Source organism: Durio zibethinus, chromosome 17 (genome assembly GCF_047325235.1).
Source record: "Durio zibethinus cultivar Kanyao isolate XHJ-2024 chromosome 17, ASM4732523v1, whole genome shotgun sequence".
Taxonomy (NCBI): domain Eukaryota; kingdom Viridiplantae; phylum Streptophyta; class Magnoliopsida; order Malvales; family Malvaceae; genus Durio; species Durio zibethinus.
This window is the reverse complement of record NC_143178.1, coordinates 11,427,613-11,448,299: the sequence shown is the minus strand read 5'-3', so window position 1 is coordinate 11,448,299 and position 20,687 is coordinate 11,427,613. Positions and strand designations below refer to the sequence as shown.

Here is a 20,687-nt window from a genome sequence, read left to right as displayed (position 1 = left end):
TCGTGACATGATCATATCTATATGTGTATACTTATAGAATCGGATTCAATTTTATTTTTAATTAAATACATATATATATCATACAAAAGAATATAAAAATAATAAGAATAGAAAATTTTAATAAGTGCAACTAGAATTTTACGAAAATCAAAGTCATATTTAATTAATTTCATTTTTGTTTAGGCTTCTTTTTATCATCTTTTGCAACCTACAATTATTTATAAACAATTAATACATTTTTATCTCTGTTCATAGTTATAAAATGCATAATTTATTCTTTTGTGAGAATAAAACTAAAAATTTTGAAAGATTGTTTTGCTTGTTTAGACTTCAGAACAAATCTATACTTTATTGTTTGAAAATTTTTTCTATATATAAAGTTTTCAAAGTATTCTTTTGATAGAAAAATTTTACTAAAAAAATCGTTTTGATATAATAAACAAGAACATGGAATTTGGAATGATTGATTGACGCAAGAAAAGTTGGAATGTGGAACAGAAATTATTGGTTTGCAAACTACATATGAAAAAATAATAATAAAAAAATATGGAACGAAAAAAATTGAAAAAGTCATTAGATTTCCATACCTTACTTATATTTTCCCCTGACTGAATTTATTCCCAGATTATCTCCTTGATTTGCACCCAAAAAAAAAATTTATATGTTATTATCTCCTTTGATGATCGACTCTCGTTTGATATGTTAATGCTTCTGAATATATCTATTCTTTTTTTTTTTTTTCTGTTTTATGAATTTATCTCTCCCCTATAGTATTTCATTGCAGTTTTCTTTTTCTTTTTCATTTACAATAGGATTCCCTTCAGATTGATTATGGATGAAGAAGTTTAAGTTAATTATTAAAATATTATATTAATTAATTTCCTCAATATTTCTTATCATAATCATGTTAAATATTTTAACCAGAAAAAAGATTTAAGAAAAATAAGTTATTTTGGATATTTATATGATTTTTTCATGTAATTGATCATAAGAATAGCTTGATTATTATATTTATAATTTTTATATATTACACACATGCTGTAATAAAAATAATTAATTTATAATAAAATTAACGTGATAAATAAAAAAGAAATTTATTTATATTGAATTGCTTTCTTTAAATTTATAGTGGGATTTTAGATATAAAACCAATAAAATGTTCTTTTTCATCAGAAAAAAAATTACACAAACTTCTACTTCTTATATATTATACACTAATTTTAATTATAATAACAAAAAAGTAGACATATATGTTATATTCCTATCATATTTAGTTTTCTAAACAGTTAACGACTTGGAGGAGCCAAACTACCATCACCGTGTCTTTTATAATAATAATAATAAAAAAAAAAAAAAACAACCTTTCCCTAGCTATCAAGTTATAATTAGCTATACATAAGCAAGTTATTCTTTTATAATTTTGCTTTGATTAGATCTTGATTCTTGAAATGGAGCTATATATGCTGTTTTAGCTAATTCAAACCCTTCTATTTTTCTTCAGAAAAAAAAAATCTTACTAATTGGAAAAGATATTTTATTTTTGAAACTTCCAAATGATCTTTAACAACTGATGTGGGATAACATGTAGTCTTGGTCAAGTATAGTACAATTTGTGACGGTAGGTCAATGACAGACAAAGTAGCAATTTTAGGGAACATTCTCAAATGATCGGAACAAACGATGCTCGCCACCATCCATGTCGTGCGGCAAAAAGGTTGGTGGTGGTTGTAGTAGTGAGGATTGCAAGGATAAAATTAATTAAATGAGAAGAGATGAAGCTATATGTAAATGGGAATTGGAATGAAATGTAATTCCTAGGGACAAATCAATAACGAAGGACACATCATGAAAATGATCAGCTAAATGCAAATGGGAACTTATAAGGTTGGCAAAAATATAGCTTTTTTTTTTTTTTTTTTTGAGTTTCACTTCCCATTGCCTTTGCCTCCGTGGGACAGAAACTGAAAATTTGCTACAAGACACAGGTTACAAAGAACCTAAACCTTTTTTTTTTTTTGGAGTTAAATAAAAAATTGACTTCTAAATTATATATTTTTTATCACATTAATATTTAAAAACTAAAATTGTCGAATTGATATATAAATTTTCATTCCGTTATTACGTTAGTACCTTAAACTAATATTATTAGTCATCATGTTAACATGTATAAAAAAAAAAAAATTAGTTAGCGCTACATCATAAATGACATATCATCATTAAAACAAATTTTCAAAAAGATTCTAAAAGATATTTAAAATTTTATAAAATTTTTAATTTTTTAAAAAATTCAAAAAAAATTTAAAAAAATTCTTAAAAAATTATGAATCTTAAAAATTTTCAAAAACTCTTGAAATTTTAAAAAATTCCTAAAATTTTTAAAAATTTTCTAAAAATTCAAAAAAAATGAAGATTTAAAAAAAATTTCTTAAAATTCAAAACATTTACAAAATTTAAAAATAGTTAAAATAAAAAATCTAAATTATTTGAAAAAATATAAAAATTTTTTTAAATTCTGAAATATTTTCATATTTTTTGAATCATATAATTTTAATTTTTTATATTTTTTAAAATTTAAATTTTTAATTTTTTTGAATTTTTTATTTTATGAAAATTTTAATTTTTTTAGAATGTTTCAAATTTTTGAAATTATTTATTTATTTAAATATTTTTTAAAATTTTTATAATTTTTCAAAAATTTTTATATTTTTTTAATTTTCAAAATTTTTCAAAAATTTCATTTTTTATTTAGTTTTCAGTTTTTAAGTTTTTCTATGTTTTTAAACTTTAATAAATTTTAATTTTGATTAAAATTCTCATTTTTTAAAATTTTTTGGATTGTTTATTAAATGTTTTAGAATTTTTTTAATTTTTAAAATTATCATAATTTTTATAATTTATAAAAATATTTACAATTTTCAACTTTTTCTAAATTTTAAAATTTTTTAAAATTTTTTAAAAATTTAAAAAAAAATTAGAATTTTTTTTTTTTTTTTTGAAATTTTTGAAATCTTTTACAATATCTAAAATTTTTTAAAAAATTTTTTAGATTTAGTATTTTTTTAATTTTTAGTATTTTAAAAAAAAATTGAAATTTTTTTTTTATGAAATGATATTGATGATGTGACATTGACTGAACTTCTTTAATACATATTAACATTTTATTGAATATTCATATCACGTTAAAAAAATTAATTAATGACATCAATCTCAGGTACTAACATAATAATAGAATAAAAGTTTAAGTATCAATATAATAATTTTATGTCTTTAGATATTAAATTAACAAAAAAATATATAATTCAAAGATTATTTTTATATTTAACGTTTTGTTTTTTTTATGTAATCTATAGTAAAACATTGAAACGAAAGTTGAGATGGAATGGAATACACATCCAAAGGATATCGTATGCCTTAATTTGTACGTAAATCATAGGCACAAAGTTTAACGAATTCAAACACAAAATTAATTTATTTGATATCATCAATAACATATTTAAATTAGTAAATTGCATATGAAGTGATAATTTGTATTACCAGCAACATATTAAATTTTTAATTAAGAAATATCTAAACTATGACTTAGTTTTTAATGTAATTCAAATCAAAATTGATCATTTATATATAGCTTTTAGACTTATTAACGTCAAACTTCCTGAATTTTCTCAACTTATTTTTGGTTGTCTAATTAAAGATGGACAATATGGTAATTGTATTTCTTTTTAAAACATCATATGTATAAGTGAAGATAATATAATTAGATAATGTCATGTGGTAACTTAGACAAGATGTGAAGTTAAAAGTTTTTATGTTTTTAGTTCTTAATACATTCTTGAATCCTCTACCCTTATATTTACACGTATAAATTCATTCGAACCTACGTCTTCCAAATTTCAGCTCCAATGTCATGCTAATAAATCCAAAGGTGAGTCTGCAGGTGAAGTTAAGATCTTAAGTTCAAGTTATAAGACTCAACCCTTTTGCCAAAGATTATAAGGTAATTAACAATCTTTTATAGCATAATAAAAAGATGTAAATTAGGATAGAATTCCACTTTCTTATTCTTTTGCCATTATAAAGAAAATGCAACAGATTCCATTATATATTTGTATGCATGACTTTTTCCGATGCATGCATGCATATAAGGTTATACTACAGGAATGACACGAGGGGTTTGTTTCCAACAGCAAACATCCACAGATCTCAACAGACAGTTTAAATGCTTCAGGATACGCTAAATGAAATTCTTTCCATGAGAATGTTAACAATATCTGAAATTCAACATTGTACGCAAGAAAATGTGACAAAATAATTGCAATAACAAAAGTCATGCTGCTAAACTAACCTCAACCAGTTGATTCCTACAACAAACTATTAGCAGCTTCCAAAAGATGAGCTAAATTTTATTTTGGAGCAACATAATTTTTTAATTATAACTGAGAAAGCGGATTGGATTGGGCATTACGCTGCCACTTGATTCCCCTTCAGAGTTCTGTTCCAACCAAGTTGTAACATTCCAGCAAAACCAGCAGGGTGAGCCTAACTGACGTCCCATGCAAGGGAGGTAATGGGAGAGCAAAAACACCACAATTTCAATATGAAGTCCTCAACATTATCATAGAAAATATCAGCGGTAACCTTAAATGAAACCTTTAGATTGTTAGCATGCGACCCACTATAAGGTAACGTAAACTATATCTGTTGCATTGAGTCGATAAAGCCCATCTTGTTGACTGAATAATGTGACAATGATGCTGATGATTTCCACATCTAAGACAAGTATATGCACAGCATGTAGATATTATATCCTGGTGAGTAAACCATAATTCGTTTATTGAATAATGTTAATTATGATGCTGATGATTTCAACATCTAACATAAAGTACATGCACAAAGATGTAGATATTATATCCTGATGACCTAGTACTCGCGATGAGGTTGCAAGAAAAGGAAAGTTCAAGCAAAATAATACAATAACGTAAACATATAGAAAAGATATTCATTTTAGATCTGAGGGGATAGAATGTTTCGAAATTGAAACTTTACTTCACAAAATTGAATTTCAAGTGAGTATCGTCTAAAACCAACAGCAGCGTTAAAATTTCTATTAAACCGCAAACAAGAAACAAAAACAGAGAATATAAATTTACAGCAGAACTAACCTTTGTATGCAAGAAGGCAGAATACAGGGGATATTATCAGCCAGTTTCTCTCAAGCAGTTTATGATTATAGGATAAAAAAATTATTGCTATAAAAGGAAATCTGGAATCACAGGTGTTTGTGCAGAAACATTCAAAGGCTCTTCAGCTCTTTGTCCAGATTTATGCCTGCCATGGCGATGACTACTCTTCTCTTTTTCTTTCTGACCTTCTCTTTCCTCAGCAGTCTTCTTCCTTGGACTTCTATGTCTTCTCTCTTTACCATGACTACGGTGCTTTCTCCTTCTTGAACTGGGATTTCCATCGTCAACTAAATTTTCTTTTGATTCCACATGAGGAGCTGTATGTTGTTTTTCCTTCCCTTTTCTCTTGCTAGATGACTTATCGGAAAGGTTGCTTTGTGATGAAGTAGGTACCATATCTTCACTAACAAAAAGAATATCACGTACAGCTCCTGAAAGTGAATCATCCTTAGACTCAGACCTCTTCAATGCAACAGGTTTCTGATCTACTTCATCCAATTTCACCACCACAGGCCTAGGCTTGGCATGACTTGGTTTTCTCTTTGGGACAAGTGATTCCTCTGTAATTTTAACAAGATCAACAGCATTACCATTGATATTACCCTGTAACGTGGGGTCATTGGCAGGAGGATAATCATTTGAAATTATTTCACTCTTCCCCAAAGGAAGATAATACAACCCATGCCGCTTACGATGCTCAGCTAACAGAGATGTGGACTCATTTGATTGTTCAGAGTCTTCTTTGATTTGAAGGTTAGAGAAAGAAACACCATCCTTCTCCTCACAAGGACTTCCAAAAGAAAATGGGTTTGATGAAGGTAGTTCAATATCACAACAGATCATTTCCAAGTCACCAAGGTTCTCCTTAAGTATTAACCCATCTGGCAGAGAAACATTTCCCTGAGCGCTTAAAGAAATGGGACCGAGCTCCTTGGAAAAGGCATCATGCATCAGTTCAATGATATTGAAAGCTCCCAGTCCTTTTCCCTCTGAATCATTTTCCTCTTGAACTGAATAATTAAGAAATTTTAGTTTTGTCAAATCAACAAAACCAAGCACATTCCGTGCTCTCTCTTGTACTTCCACATCATGGCTTCCAACTAGTGGACCCAAAGCCAATTCAACCATATTCAATAGGTTTACAATAGATTCATTGGTGATAAAAGCAGGGGTACATATCTGGCCATGTGTAACAGTTGCATCTACACCATTTTCAACCGACAGATTGTCAAATGATTCATCAGACACAGATGCTGAAACTACTGAAGGCAAATTATCTGGAGATGTAGAGGAAAAAGTGCTTCCCCTTTGCATAAGGTAAGTATGTAGGCAAAAAACTAACACTTTAAAGGCAGACTGAATATAAATTGCCCTAATAGATGGCGGCAACAATCTAGTGCGAGGTTGTAATAGTGCTTCCATAAGTTCTAATGGGTTCCTTGAAAACTTAACATATTCTCCAGATGCCCAAGAAGCAGCACATAATACCCTATGCAAGAAAAAATTTCCAAGTAAAGCAGGATCAATGAGCAGATCACGACTGACACCAACAAGTTCTAGCCTAACATCCTTGACCCTGATACCAATATCAATTAGCTGATTTTCAATTTCTTCTCCCTTATGGCAATGTGGGATTCTGGACATCTCCCCTAGAAGTGATACATACCAATCAAAGTCAACAATAATCTCATACACATTTCTGGAACAAGTTGATAAAATAGAACCAAGAATCTCATTACAAAACTCAGGATCAGATTTAAGAGCATAATTGACCAAAACTCGGGAAATTTCAGTCACATTACATTCAGACACCATTGCCATCACAAGACGCAATGACTCAATCTTAATATTAGGATCTGCATCACTCAATGACTTAATCACAGCTTCCTTATTCTGTGACACCGCCCACAAGTGCTTCTGTGCTACAATTGAAAGCACCTGCAAGCCAAGATACTTAAGATTCGGATCCTCATCCACCAAAAACTCCGGAACCTTTCCCACTGCAAGCCTCACAGCAGAGTCATACTCACTCAAACTAGTAACGACAGTCCGAACACACTCAAACAACAATGACTTCGCCCCAGTTCTCCTCATATGATCACAAATCGGCTCAACAACCCGTTTTGCTAACCTCGGTTCCAAAGGAGCCAACTTAGCAAAAATCTTCAACACCTTAATCAAAACCCAATTGTTTTTGGAATCAACCAAAATCTTATAAAACTCAGGCGCCAACGGTAGATACGATCTGGGATCTTTACAAGCAAGTTCACAAAACACCCCAATAACAGCAGACAATATCTGAGGATCAGAATTGTCTAAATTTTCAACTAAACGTTTAAAACACACCCTAACAGAATCTGGGTATTTCTCAAAAACCCTTAACACTACAGCTACTGCCTTTTTTCGAACATAAAGTTTATTACTAGACATTAAAGTGAAAATTTCCGGGGTCAAGTCTCTAGCAAGATCAACATTAGCAATTTTAGATAAGCAACGAAGAGATAAACTTACTTCAAACTCATTGGTACTTGTAAGATCCTTGCGCAGATGATTAGTTATTAGGAGAAGAACAGGGGTGGAATCATGGAAGGAAAGTGAGATTGCATGGTAAGCGATTTTTTTGTGGGAAAAGCGAGGGGAAGAGAGGACTTCCAACGCATGGAAAGTTGCAAACGACATGTCATGGAAGTGAAGGGAGGAAAGGTAGGAGAGTTTGAGGAGAGCTGTGGATTTGATTGAGAGGTCAGTGGATTTTATTTCTTTACGGATTTCTTCCAGAGCCTTGGAAATGAAAGCTTGTTCACCGATAAGTTGTTGTCTTAGGCCTTTGATTAGGTCCTCTAAACTGCGCTGAAACAGGGAATCCATGAGTGATGGACCTGACATTGCAAAGTATGGAGGAAAAGAAAATTTCGGGGTCTGATAATTTCGGGTTATTTGATGGGATGTGGCATTGGAATTTAGGAGGTTTTTAGGTTGAAGGATTGATGGGGAGAAAAGAAATTCTCTGGGAATTTTGGGGTGAAGGAAGAGAGCTTTGTTTTTCGGTGGTTTTTTTTTTTTTTTTCACTTTAATAGAGAAACGGCAGTGGACGATGGCATTTGTTCATTGGATACAAATGTTAAACCACAGCTGGCTTGTTTGCGTCTTGGGAAAATGCTGTGCAATGTTTTTATGTTGGGATTTAAAGCTGGTTTTGTTTTATGTTGTAATTTTAAACAAAGATTAATATCCTAATCCCAATCAAAGGTATTTGTCAATAAAATTAATATAACTATTATTACTTTATGATTTATTATCATAAATTTATTGCTCACTAAAAAATTACTCACTGCATGACGGAAGAATTGTTAAAAAATGTGAATGAAAATTTTTATTCAATTAGTATAAAAAAAATATTTTATTTCCTCTTAATAGTAATAATTTTAAGCTCTTGATAAATATATATTTTCTAAAAAATTTAATTAATAAATAGAAGAAGTATGAATATTATTTTTTATTGGATTATGTGAAAATGTCAATATCAAAATTTTTTATTTTAAAAGCTATTTGAAGTTTCATCAAGAAACTTTAATAATTTGAATCAAAATCTTTCTTAAAAAATAATTAAAAATAATTTAATAGATATATAGTTTAGATACTATATTAAAAATTTTAAAAAATTTTTATCAAAAAAATTTAAAAATTCAAATATTACATTAAATATTTTATTATAATTTAAAAATTACTTATGACATTAACATTATTTAATAAATGTATATTTGTATTTCACACTTATTTACTTTTATTTAATAAAAAATGTTTTTACCAAAATTTGTTTTTTCCTAAGCCCTTGAGCTTAATTGGCTTTCTAGCTTCAACCCTTGGTAAGCTTAATGGGCTACCGTTACCGGGAAGCCCACTCATTCTAATTTTGATATTAATTTTAATTATACTTCTAATCATCAAATCCTTCCCTATTTTTCTTTCCTCCCACCTCTCAAACAATATGTTGTAGTCACGCCTCCATCCTCTTTAAGCTTTCTTCATTTAGGCGTCAATGGTTGTGCTTGTGTCGCCGGCTTCCTCCCCATTTCCCTATTTATTCCTCTATGGAGTTCTCTGTGCTTCTCCAGTCGAAATTTGTTTTCTCAAGCCTCCCTCAATCGTTGGTAGCTTGGTCTCTTTTTTTTTTTTTCTTTTAGGTAGTCGAAACCCTCTCTTTCTGCAACTCTTTCTTTAAAATTCAAATTAACGCAAAATCTCACATTCTTAACTTCTAAAATCTACTCGAACTAAACCACAATTTCTTCCCTATTGCAATTGCATTTTTACAGCTTTTTCTTTGCGGTTTTTTGTTGAAAAAATCTTCTGATATTTTCAGCTATATTCTTTCTTCTTTTTTTTTTTTTGTTACCGTGGATTTTGGGTTTATTTTTTTTAATCAAGGTTTTGATGGTATTTTGAAATTTTTATTTAAATTTAGATTTGATGTATTATCTGAATATGAATTAATTATATTTTTAATAAATTAAATGATATTATTTTATTAATAAATAAATATTAATTTTTAAAATTAATATTTTTAAAAAATTTATTAAATGACATTATATAATTTAATTTATTAATAAAATAATATTATTCATGTAATTATTAACAATATATATATATGATTTATTCATTGATAATATATCAAATTTATTTTTGTTTTTTTGTATGAAATATATATTTATCCACTCAATTATAACACTACTTTAGTGAAGTGTTTATAACAAAAATTCACAATTAAATGTTTGAATTTGTATTTTATCAAGCAATTTATTCAAATTATTATTTGATACTTCGTTTTGCTAAAAAATTATATAAGATTAAGAAAGTATTTGATTTAAACTTTAATTTAAATAAATTAAAACATATAATTACAAAAAGATCAACCTAAATAATATCACTTACATAATAATAACAAAACAATTAATGAGATTATTTTCTTTTGAAATTTTTTTATCAAGTATGATCGTATTATATCCATGTGGAAAGACCTTTCTTCTTTATTGTCGCTCCCAATTTGCATAAAGCACATGTGAGCTCCTTTTTAATTCCAAATTCTTTTTCTTATAGCAAAATGGAATGCTTAATTATTTTTGCTTAGCAATCCTATACGCTATACCGTAATTCAATTGATATCTCAACTATCTAATCAATTTAATTACATATTATGCCTTGACACTTACCGGTTTTCTTTAATGACCATTTCAAACTATCTTATTTATTACTAAATATAATTCATAATTATGTTTACCCATATTGACTAAAGAATTCAATTATCAAAACCCATATATTGTTCAAATACCACATTGTTAATTCATAACTCTGATTATTCATAAATATCTTCACCAAATTACTGAGTTTATTAACTTGTCATGAAATTACAAATACAAAGAAAGTTATATAATTATAATCAATTATTATTTTCATATATAATATATTATTGAATAATTAAAAAAGATCAATTTACGCAATGTAACTTTTTTTTTGTTTTATATATTTTTTAACCGTTAATGTCATTATATCCAAATGATGAGATTAAATTTTTTTTTTGTTTGTTTATCTTATTTTTTAAATCTATTAAAATTAATAATTAAAAATATATATAATTTTTTTAAAAATTTATACTGTATAAGTTAATTCTTCCTCATTAATTAATCAATTAATTAAAACGTAACAAAACAATCAAACCCATATCACTTAAACCTAAAACCTCATAATTCTAAAACCTTTTCATTGCCATTAAATCTCACCTATTAGCAACTCAAATAAATAAAAAATAATAAATATCAACCCTGCTTTTCTATTTTCATTTATTTGATTTATTTTGCTAATCATATCATGAAAGGTTGTGTTAATTTACTCATCTAGAGTGCAATTGAATATGATTAGATATGGTACTTGACATATCAATATTTGAGCTACGTACTTAAGGAATATAATATATATATATATATATAAATATATATATATAAATATATATATATATATATATATGAACCTTCAGAAATGGACTGTTTAGAGATGATGGTTTTGGTGATTTTAACCAGAACCTGTAAAATTCCATCCCTGTATACGCTCACTTTCGGAAATTAACCCCATTTTCATGAGCCCATGGCTAAACACAAGCATATCATAAATGGATCGATATTGCAGAAAGTGTTAAAAGTATATTTAAAAATGGTGATGAAATTGCAACTGCTATAGCAGAATCCTTGCTTTGGTATGATACTGTTAAAGCCATTTTTGAAACCAGAATAATCCCTTAATTAGCAAAACTTGCTTTTGTTTAAAAGAATAATTATTAATCATATTATACATCAGGTCCGGTCATATTCCAATTCTAGGAATCAAAAGTGGCAGAATCCCATTCTGAATTGATACACCATGGGCAGATGGCACACAGATTCCAAGCAAATGACAGCTTTTTGTTTATGAAGTGATTTTAATGGGGCAATTGCAAAGGTTTTGGCTTTCTACTTTACTTTTGTTGGCTTTTCTACGATAGTCGACCAAGCTTTTTCTTCACAGACTAATATCACTACAAGACATCAAAATCAAAGCAGTTTATACACAGGACCAAAATTTGGCTCAACAAATACCATTTTTTTGGTGAACTGAAAAAGGAGAAATTAAGATAATGCTTGACCTTGAATCACCTGATGAGTGCTAGCAGTTAAATCACATTGCCAGACACAAAATAGTGGGCCAAAAGCCAGGGTCATGTGCCAAAAAATGAGTAACCTCGGTGGCGTCCATTGTCCATTTTCATGTCCGCTTTGATTATTAAGTGATACTTTTTTTTTCCTTTTTTGGATTTAGACTCAGCTTCTCTGCCCTAGACGTCCAAACCAAAGCCTGAAGAACTCCTGATTTGCGGAGAAAGCCAAGAAAGCATTATCTCTTATGTTTCTAATTTCTGTCATTATATATTCTTCCTTAAGGATCAAGATTGCTTATAATTTCTATGTATCTACAATTAATAAATAAACCTTGGTTTTGAAGCTATTAGTTTGCTAAGAACAGACAACATTTCAGTGGACATCACTATCATCCAAATGAAGATAAAAGGATCTGTCAAAGAGTTGCCTCTTTTCACAATGTGAGATTAACATTAATATGAGCTCTAATAGTAAATAAATTCCCACTACTTTTACCTTTTTTCCATATGAATTAATGGACAGAATTGTCCAATAAGTTACTAATGCTTGGAAATTGATTTGCAAAAGAATATATCTTATAAGTTAACTTTTCATTTTCTTATAATTTACATATAATAGTTGAGTTTGTTTTTATTATATAGAATAATCGGTCATCCAAAATAAAATAATATCATAATAGAGAGGTTTAGTATTAAAAAAAGTTTAACCGATAATATTTTTTGAGAAAATCTATCACTTGAGTTAAAACTTAGGTTATCATACTTTTTTTTGAATGAAATTACAATTACAAGAGAAATTATAATTATAATCGAGTATTATATTTATAAAAATTACTAAATAATCAATTAATAAATTAATAGAATATAAATAAATAAATTTAACATAAAATTAAATCAAACTCTAACATAATAAAACTTAAATCTAAAATCCCAAGTTATACTTGTTAGCTTTTACAAGTCTTTGATGGAAGACACTTTCTCTCATATAAGTTAGTGGTATATAATGTCAATTTGTCTAATGTAGATAGAAGATTTTTTAGTGGCGGCATCTTTTCAGGGGAGGATAAAGTTCTCAATAGTGGGAGAAAAGTAAGAAGAGAAATTGAAATGCGTCAAGATTAAAAAAATGTTGAAGCTTATTTATAATTAACCATTGGAGATTAAACAATGCAGCAATGGATAGAAACTCTCCAACAGAAACAGAAGTGGAGATTTTAATAGTAAAAAGTTTAGGTTCTGAATCTTTTCAGTGGATCCATTTTATTTTTTAATACAGCGATGAAAGCAATAATTTAATGGAAAATGTGTGGCGTACAAATGCTCCACACACGCACCCAAAATAATGGGAACACTGATATTTTTTAATGATAATTTGACAAGAAAATATTTTCTTAAGGTAATATTTTTACAAACATAACTTTTTTTTTTACAAAAAAAAAATCATGATTTTAGTTTAGAGTAAATTATTGCAAATGTAATAACTTAAATTTGAGCATGATTGAATATTATTTTTTTTTAAATATATGTATCAAATAGATTAAATTTCAAATGTTTATAAAATAAATGAATACATATATTTTAAAAAATTATATATTAACGTTATAGGTCATTCTTTGTCGTGAAAATTGAAAAAAAAGATCAAAGTAAATCATTCTAAGAGGTAATTATTTAGAGGTAGAACTTACGTCAAGTGTTTAAATCAAGTTCTCAATTCTCATGAAGTTTTTATTAAAAAAGCAAATAAAAATTAAATTTGAAAATCAAAATTAATAAATTATCAAAGTTTGATAACAAAAATTAACTTGTAAGAAAATAATTTAAAATAATATACATATATAAAATTAGATCAACATTTATTGAACCATGGAAATTATCATAAATTTTAATGAAATATCTAATTAAATTTTTTCATAAACTTGATTTAACAAGCTTTATGTCCTACCTCTTATCCATTATTTAGAGATTGAAATATAATTGGGGGGGGGGGGGGGGGGGAGGATAATAATAAAAAAGGCTTAAGTATGAAAAAATGCTAAATTAAAATTGAATAATTATTTAAGTTTTATTGTTTTATTATAATCAATTAAATTTTTAAATACTGACTTTCATCTAATTAAATTTATAAAATATATATTTTTATCTAATTAAGTATTTACATAATTATTCTATCGCATTGAGTTTCTTATTAGATAAAAATTGATGATATTAGTTAATTAATTTTTATCTAATAGGAGTTTAATAGATTAAAATAAATATTAAAATTTTAATTGATTATAAAAAAATAAAAAATTTAAATGATTATTTAATTTTAATTTAAAATTTTTTAATACTTACACCCAATAAAAAATGGAATGTGCTGTACAAATGAGAATGTGAGCCTAACTCAAGACTGCGTGAGTAACTAATCAGCGGCACACGTCGCTCTTATGCTCTCTAAATGCCACCTGCCTTCATTCAAAACATGAATATGACATTTCGCACATCGTTTTCCTTTTCTATTTTCAAAAATATTAGGCGAAATTTTTCTGCGATGTAGTCCGTAAAATTTTTTATTCTAATATTTTTATTTATCGAATTTTTTATAAAATTTATTTAATTAAAAAATAAAAAATTATATGAAAGTGACACGTAAATATTTATATTGAAAATTTATTTTTATAAAATATATTTAATAAAAAGTAAAAATTAAAAACAAAAAAACTGTAAAAAAATAAAAAAGGTAAAGTACCACATAAACACTCCCATTAAGTTAAAAATATTATTTTTTTAAATTAAAATATTAAATAATAATTTTATAAAAATAATACATATATATAAATATAAAATTAAAATAATCATAAAATATATATTTTTATATATATCCAGTCGACATTGGTAGAAAAAAGGGATAAAAATTGATCATGTTAGTAATGATGCGTTTGTTTTTTTTGTTAAATTATATCATTGATTTAAAAAAATAAAAAAATAAAATAAAATCCGGATGTGACAACAATATTTTTGTTAATATTTTTTAAAAAAATAATTAAATTAAAAAAGATAATAAAAAAATACATATTTTTAATAATAATATCAAATTGATACAATATTTAAAAATAAAAAATATATTTAAAAACATTTGTTAAATATAAAAATATAAAATATAAATAAAAAAGAAATCAAATAAATAAAAGTAAAAAAACAGAAATCAAATAAATTAACATGTGTTATAGGCTTAATATCAAGTGGATATCACAAAAATATTAAAATCTAAAAAATATTTATTAAATATATAAAAAATAAAAAGATAAAAAAAAAACAAGTGACTTAGTACTTTTGGTGTCAAGCAGTTCCTACGTGAAAATGAAAAATAAAAAAATATTTATTAAATAATTTTTTAAGAAAAATAAAAGAAGGATAAACAAGAAAAAAAAAATTCGTATAAATAGATATCACAAATATAAAATCTTTAAAAATATATATATCTTTTATATTTTAAAAAAATAATTAAAAAAAATCTATAGAAACAAGAAAGTAAAAACAAAAAGCAAGAACGTGCCGCATGGTATCTTCAGGTCAGATCGTACATTAAAAAAAAATTCACGTGTAACATCGACACATTCGTAAAATTATTTTTAAAAAAAACCATCAAATTAAAAAAAATAAACACGTGATATATCATGGATATTAAGTAAGTTTTAAAAAAAATAAAACCTAAAAATAATTTATTAAATCTTTTTAATTTAAAAAAATAAAAAAAAAAAGTAAAGAAGAGAAAGCAAGAAAAAAACAAAAAGAAAAGTTTGGTATAAAGAGTCCCAAACTTAAAAAATCAAATCTGTAAGAAATATATACTTTTATAACTTAAAAAACATTCATTAAATAATTTAAAAGAAAAAACCCAAAAAAATAAAGATTTATATATAAAGGAAAATTTTGAAATAACACAATATTGTCCGAGAGAACTGAATTGTTGATCGTACAATATTCAAGTAGGCCCTCAAAAATTCGATTTAAAAAAATTTTCTTAAAATATTTTTTATCTAAAAAGAGGAAGGTTGGAAAGGATAAAAATGAAAAAAAAAATGTGATACAAAGCATACACATAAAGAAAATCTTTTTAAAATATATATTTTTTAATTTAAAATAAACATTTATTAAATATTTTGAATGTAAAAAGAAAAAACTAAAAAAATGAGGACACAACACGTGGCAGCCCAAATAGCCGGTACTGTGATCGTATGTTACCAAAATTTAGTTATTAGATTTTAACTATTAAAAAAATAATAGCTTTAATTGATTAATTAAACAATCAAGTTTGAATTAGCCATCCTTATCCCTCGAAAAAAATTAGATCTAGGGTTTGAATTCTCTCTCTATCCTTAAGAATTTTTTCATATGTTAAAAAAAAAAATTATGTTGATTTAAGGTTGAAATTCTCTTTTGTAAGGCTTTTTAGTTAATTGTATTGTACTTTGATTAAGACTATTATAATAAAATATTAAGAATTTAAATAATTATTGATTTTTATTTGAAAGCTTTTCTAACCTATTTGGCTTTGATTGATTATACGTTCAAAAGAACACATTTTCTTTCCAAGAATTTGGTCATCATTTTGAAATCAAATAATTTAAAATACCGACACCTTTGACCTACTTTTATATATACAAGAGTGCTTACCAACAGAAGAAAAAGATATAACAGTTTGATATAACAATTTAAAGAAAAAGATGCAAAACCAATTTTTTATTATCTTAAATTTTGTTTTTCTTCTCTTTAGAAATATAAAAGACCGGTGTTGGAAGTATTTAGTGGTCCAAAGGGTATGATATTTTTTTTTTGTTAAGGGCTCTTGGCAAGCAACTAGGAGTGTTTCGAATATTTGTATTAACCTGATATGTCAGATCGGCTTGACATATTCAATGTCACATCAGCTTGATCACGTTATTATTATCTCAATTGGTTTCTTGCCTTTTATCTATAAATATAAGCATACAAGCATTATCATCCCAAATTTTATCTTGTCTTGATCTCTTTATTTTTCTCTCTTTCTAATCTTTTTCATCCTGATATCTAACTTACGCATCAGAGTGTAAATGCTAAGAACACTTTTTGCTTTTGCATTTAACTTTTTTTTTAGTTTTTTGCCTTTTCAAGAATACCCTCATGTCGAAGCTCAGTATAAACATTTAGCAAACTAGGTAGAGGGGTTTTCTATTTATTAGCCTAGCATAAGACAATGCCACTTAAGAAGAGAACTTTGGAGGAAGGAAAGATGGTTGTCTTAGTTAAAACAAAAACACACAATAGCTAGCACTCAAATCGACTTGCCCCACAATAGGCTAGTCCAATCATAAAGCAATTTCAGTCTCTGACCAAGTAGATATAGGCTCTTAAATAGATGTTGTAGACTATAATCCCACCATAGGTTTCAAAGGTACCCGACCTAGTTATCCTTGGCTAACGAGATATGGAAAGACAACTAAGCTATGAACAAGTGGAAGCATCATCGACCTCTAAAAAAAAGAGCATGATACTTCAGTTCACCATTACCCCAATCACAACTTAACACACGCTACGACTCAAAAATCAAAACAAACTAACCCAAAACCCTAGCTAAACAAATACTTAGGCCATAAAGAAAGAGGAAAAGGCAAAAGCAACACTTTTGAGAAAGAGCTCAAATTTTTTGAGACCCGACCTTTCACTAAAGAGAATGACAAAGTTATGCCCCCAAAGGGGTTCAAAATACCGAATGTAGAAACTTATGATGGTATTTTTGACCCTTTCGATCATCTAGAATTTTATAAAACTAATATAATTATATAAGGCACAAATGAAGCTTTGATGTGTAAAGGCCTTACTACTACCCTCATAAGCGTAACTTGATCCTAGTATAGCAATTTAAAATCAAGGTCAATCACAGTGTTTAAAGAGCTCAACCACTCCTTCCTATCTTGATTTATGAGTAGTCAAAGAATGAAGAAGATGATGTTTAGCCTAATGTCAATTCACCAAGGTTGTAATGAATTTTTAAAAAACTAGGTCACGCATTTTAACATATAAGCCCTACAGGTGAAAGACTTGAAATAAACGGTCGCTATAACCACCCTAATAAATGGATTCAATGACAAAAAATACCACATAAAGTTAACTTTATCATTAAAGCCACCTAAGACTTTGGCCGACGTCTTTCTTGTCACTAATAAATATATAAATGTTGAAGCTACAATGAGAAATAATCAAGGTGAAAGAGGTTCATCCCCTTCTTTAGTTATAAGAAATGTAAGGATTTCTACGATCCTCCCCAAAAAAAGAGATGACATAGGGTTAAAAGCCCCAGTGGAAAAAAAACTATACCGCATTGAATATCTCTCTCGAGAGGATTTTAATGCAAATTAAAAAAAATTCGAAGCTCAGATGGCCAAAGCCACTGAGACAGAATATGAGGAAAGATCTGACCAAAAGATATGCTTTCTATAGAGACATAAGTCATAAAACTAAAGACTGTATCGACCTAAAAAATGAGATTGAAGCTCTGATCAAAAGAGGTCAACTAAGAAAGTTTGTGGACCAACGAAGACAAGGATAGAATAGATTGAACTATAGATGGGACCAAAGAGAACCCAGAGGGGACAAAAAAGGTACGCTAGAGAAAATTAAGAGAGAAAAAATTTGAAGAGATGAGTAAAGATAAGAAGAAGGCTGAGTTGACAATTATAGGCTAATTATTAAAGTGATTAATGTGATCATTAAAAGGAAGCTTAACATCAGCCAAAAGAAAATCCAACTCAGGTATGATCATGGCTATTAGCTCTTTAACAAAAAAAAGAAAAAGACTAAAAAGATAAATTGATCTCATTTAGTTTAAAAGATTTAAAAATAATCTAACCTTTTCATGATGACGCTAACATCTTCCGTCAATCGAGCTCATTCCCATTATCATTCCTTAACCTTTCATGTAGTGAAGAATGGATATGCTTAGACCATTTACCCCAAGCATCGATCAGAAGAGATTTGTCTTAAAAGTAATAGACTATTTCATGAAGTGGCTTGAAGTTGAGGTTCTAGCCACTACAACAGAGCCTTAGGTTGAGAAATTTGAATGAAAGAGTATATTCTATAGGTTCAGCTTACCTTGATCTATTGTCACGAACAATGACAAATAATTTAAAATTTTGAGATTCAAAAAATAATGTTTAAACCTTTACATCGACCAAGATTCACGTCGATTGCCCACCTTTAGTTAACGAGCAAGTAGAGGCTACGAATAAGGCAATATTGGAGGCCCTAAAAAAGAGATTGGATTAAGCGAAAAGAAAATGGGTCGATGGCTCCATAAAGTACTATAGGCCCTAAGGACAACCACTAAGGTTCTTATAGGAGAAACCCTATTTTACCTAACAAATAGAACAAAAATTATGGTGCTTATCGATATCGATCTCTTGAGCTTGAGAATTGAACTAGGATTAGAATAAGAAAATAAAGAGGTTCTAAGGGTTGACCTAGATTTAGTTGAAGAATAAAAAAATGTGGCTCTAACATGAATAACAGCTTAACAACAAAGGATATCCAACTATTACAACAAAAGGGTCTAGCATAAAAATATTAAGAATGGCAACTTGGTATTTGGGAAGGTTAAAGCCTCAAGAGTTGATGATCGGGGTGGTAAACTAGCTTTGACATAGAAAAGATCATATGTGGTTAAAGAGGTTGTTTATGATGTGACATACAGATTATAAGACATGAACAACAATTATTTACTGAGGACACGAAATGCGAACAATTTAAAAGTATATTATCACTAGCTCAGATTAAACCAAGCTCATACTTGTAATCTAAAAGTCAATAAAGTTATGATGATTATGTTGATTACTTAGTCTAAAAATAATGTTTTTAACCTGATATGTCTTACTTGAAACTTAAGGTCAGAACATGATAATGTTTTTTTTAATCCTTGGACTCAGGCCTAAATTGACCTAATGAAATCCGACCTAAAACCTAATTGAATTTTAAGTTCACTTGAATTAAGCTAAAACTTTGGATTATTTTGACCAAATCAACTATTAGCTGAGTTTTCTACACTATTTGAGTTAATTCCACAAAACTTAAGTCACGATGTCATAATGTAAACAACTATTTGAACTCAAACTTAGAAATTTAAACTAAATAAAACTGAACCAAACCTTGGAACAAAACATTATAAGCTTTTCATAAATGATCAAGTTTGTACAAAAAATTATCAATGATAAAAGTTGTATAGAGTGATTTTTCTTAAAGTCATAATAAAAAAACCAACCTCACACTTAAACAAAAATTTAAAAAAGTTAAAAAAAAAAAGAGAAAAGAAAAAAAGCCATAAACATAACAGTAGTGGTAGTGGTATTACCATCCCTAACAGTAATAGCAACAACATCAGCTTATCCCTATTTAGCTGTACCTTCTTCAACCTCAACGCTTAAAGTAGCCTAAAGCTCGATATTCAATGCTTCATCTCCATCCTTTCATTCTCTCTCTTTCTCATTATATTGTTATAGAGGGGGCTTCGATCTGATGTTGTTTGTGTCAATATAAAAGAAGTCAAGGTTGAGGTAGACAAATTTAAATTGTACATCATCTTTGGCTAGCTCAAAGGCACTGAGGACATTCTCTTTGAAAAACTTCATTTTGAGACTAAAAAATTTATTGGAGGCTTTGAACTCTTTAATGGCTTTTTTTTCAGCTTTTTTTTTCTCTTTTTCCCCAACCTTAAGCTTAAACCTAAGCTTGGCCTATTCTCTCATGAACTCTGCTGATGCTTTATCGATGTGCACACTTTTTAGCTTGGCTATTAGCTTATTAATTC

At 27.8% G+C, this 20,687-nt stretch overlaps 1 pseudogene across 4 annotated transcripts; it reads right to left on the bottom strand.

Annotated features, from left to right (window-relative positions):
* Positions 1–4,205: 4,205 nt before the first annotated feature.
* LOC111281947 (AP-3 complex subunit delta pseudogene) lies at positions 4,206–8,334 on the bottom strand (annotated as a pseudogene). Of its 4 annotated transcripts, none has more exons than XR_016329212.1 (3): positions 5,160–8,334; positions 4,648–4,805; positions 4,206–4,540 (listed from the first exon to the last, which is right to left on the bottom strand). The product of XR_016329212.1 is annotated as an AP-3 complex subunit delta pseudogene, transcript variant X2 (transcript). The 4 variants fall into 4 exon arrangements; XR_016329214.1 differs by having other exon boundaries at positions 4,648–4,767; XR_016329211.1 differs by lacking the exon at positions 4,648–4,805 and having other exon boundaries at positions 4,206–4,635.
* Between the last annotated feature and the right edge of the window lie 12,353 nt (positions 8,335–20,687).